This window comes from Phacochoerus africanus, chromosome 2 (assembly GCF_016906955.1).
Source record: "Phacochoerus africanus isolate WHEZ1 chromosome 2, ROS_Pafr_v1, whole genome shotgun sequence".
NCBI classification, from domain to species: Eukaryota; Metazoa; Chordata; class Mammalia; order Artiodactyla; family Suidae; genus Phacochoerus; species Phacochoerus africanus.
This window is the reverse complement of record NC_062545.1, coordinates 94,454,800-94,457,958: the sequence shown is the minus strand read 5'-3', so window position 1 is coordinate 94,457,958 and position 3,159 is coordinate 94,454,800.

Sequence of the window (3,159 nt, the reverse complement as noted above, 5' to 3'; positions counted from 1 at the left end):
AGATGAATGACTGATTACTTATAGTTACAGTCTGTGAATTTCCAGTTGTAGTGATTTATCTCCTTAATGAATCTGATTGGAAGGAAGTGTTCTATTTATGATGTTTTATTCCTGAGTTAAAAAAGGATACACCACAATTAAAAAGGCAGGTTAAAAATAGTTACTGGTCATATTTTATATCCTATAGAAATCACTGTTGCTCTTTTGTCTGATGGGAGGGGGAGAGAGTGGGAGGGAAAAAAAAGAATATGGTCTTATGTAAAATATATGTCTGGTCTGAATTATTCAAGTCCAAACTCAGCCATTCTTATTTTTACTTGAAACTTGTATTTACTTACATCAATTGGTGCACGTGGGTAGAAAATAATCCCTTATTATTGTGGAGATATCTTCTTTCCATGGGATACTGCATTTTTAATTCATTAAACTCTTTATCAAGTGGCAACTTAGACAAAAACCATGACTGTCTCTGGGTTGGCTGGTCCTATATTGAAGTTCCTCTCTCTGAAATATGGTCTGAGGAGCCCACCTCCTGGACACTCCTCTTTACCTGTCTCCCCATCCTCTCTACCTTAGGAAAGTAGGGGAATTCTCCTACTGAGAAAGTCTGTATAAGACATTCTCTGTTAAAGTTGGTCTACATCCACGTATGCTATCAGTAGATACTCAATTTGAAATTATTACACCATTTCTTAACCTCACCCAATGTTACTTGGAAATTATCTAGAATTCATGCGTTATCTTGTTTGTCTGTGTGTTAAGGATCTCAGTTAATGTCACAGATAAAATTAATCATTAGTGACAAGTGTATACATAAGAAGAAGAACTGAATGGAAACAAGAGGATAAAATACACTGAATTTCGTGTTTCCTATATCAAAAAGTTAGGATGGGAAAATGATATGATGAGAACATGAGTAGGAGATAAAATGTGGTGTAAATTTCTTTTGTTGCTATGAATCCTTGGTAAACTGTGAAAATAATTCATGTACTCATTGTTTCCAATTTATTTCTTGACTCATTCAGTCAATATATAACCATGTCATATGCTGTGCCCTACTCTTCAGGAGGCACAGAAAATGTATCTTAATCATTGGTCACAATGTCTGACTCCCAAACACCTGTTCATATCTTGGATGCGGCTGGTATGTCACATTCTATGGAATGTAACCCACTCTTCCTGCAAGGAAAGCTAAATATTTCTACTCTCATGTTTTCACACATAACTTCTAGTTTGACTTTTATTGTGTTTAAATGTTTATCCCATAATTTAACTTTCCCTCTTGTCACAAACCCCTTGAATCTAGGGTGTTTGTCCTGTTCAGTGACACAAATCCAGCTCCAATTATGGAGACATCTACACAGAACACTCTGAGTCTTTTAGGAACTCAATATTTGCATCTGTATCATGGAATCCTGACAGATCACAGATAATAAGCATTGTGTTCCTTTCCATTGTTAAAAGTGAATGTGAATGTCTGAAGGATGGTATGAAATAAGAGCACAATACACTTTAGTACAAATAAGAGTGGAAGCAGAGAAAGCAGGTAAGATGTGATGGCAGTTATCTACATGGGAAATGGTGGCAGGATTTATGTAGAGATATGTCCAAATATTTTCTTGTTTTGAATCTCAGTTTTACCACAGATGATATCAACCACATTGGAAAATATTCTCCATCTCTTTCACCCACATTATTCTGTCATTCATCAAATTATGCTGACTCTTTCATATAAATATGAATTAATTTCACTCATTTCACTCTATTTCAATGAAGATTTCTTTAATTTATATCCAGGAATCCTTTCTATATTTAAATATTTTGTAAAAAGTTCTTTATGTTTACTATTATCTGACTTTCATCAATCTTCTCTTTCTTAATTCGAGAATGATATTTCTTCCTGGGAAGTAGACAAAACCATGCCCTTTTGCTCCTTAATTCACTTCATTGTCTCTCCTTGTCCTGCCTGACTGTATTGTGTGCCTTGATAAAGGATAAAAAGTGATCAACAAATTTAATTCTTCATTTCTTGTTTTCTTTCTTTTTTTTTTTCCGCAGTAGAAGGGATGTGTTACCAGTGTTTCATGCAACTTGCATGACCGGGTGACTCAGTTCAGGGTGATGAAATAGGAGAGAAAAACAGCACGTGGAGATTACTCCCTTGCTTAAAAGGACAACACCTCCCCCAATGTCTACCTCCCCTGCTTTGGCTGGCCAGCCCAGGAATGATCCCAGGAACTGAGTAAATCACCAGCAGAAAATGTCAAAGCCACTTGCCCATGAATGATTGTTTATGGTGTAGTTTCACCCTAAACCTGGGATTCTGCTCAAGGTCACACTTCTTTAGAGCCCTTGGATCATAGAAATGTAGGATATTCCTATCTTCAGCTTCATTTAACCAAATTGAAGTAGATGTATTATTTATTTTTTTACTCACTCTGCTTAAATCATCCTAGAACTTTCTTCATTCTCATCCCCCACATTTCAAGTGGTCAGTAATAAACCTCATAGCTGCACTCACCTGGCCACAGATTATTGCTTCAACAATGGTGTGTTACAACCAAAAGCATTTCCTGAGACTCTTTGAATAAGAAGCAGGGAGAAAGTTTCTCCTCTCTACTTGTCATTTTTTAAAATGTAGGAATTATGAGACATTGCACATTTTAAAATTAGGAATTATAGAGCCATATCTCCATCCATATTAAGTGGAGAAAAATTGAGATTCAGGCATTAGGGGTCAAAGGGAGAATCAAGCAGATATATAAACAATTCTGTATAGTCTTTTCATTTTCTGTCTTCTCTTGACCAGTGTATTAATGAAACTGACACACAAAAAACCCAAGTATTGCTAATAAGTATATTTTGAAATTTTATTTGTCTTACATCACAAGGTTAAAACCATCATACAACTTCAGGAATTTGAATGCTTTGAACTCAATTCACAACTCAGACTTTTGGGCATAGATAGCTCTTATTAGGTTTGATCTCCTGTTTGCAAAACCTTGAAATTACCTGACCAATATTTATCAACTCTTTCTTTAGAAACAAATCTAAGGATCATAATACTTCTTAAGTGAATGAACTATCCTGAGGTCTATTCTGAGACTTAAGGATAGGATGCATGCAGTGATTTCACAGTAGGATTAATATCACAAAATA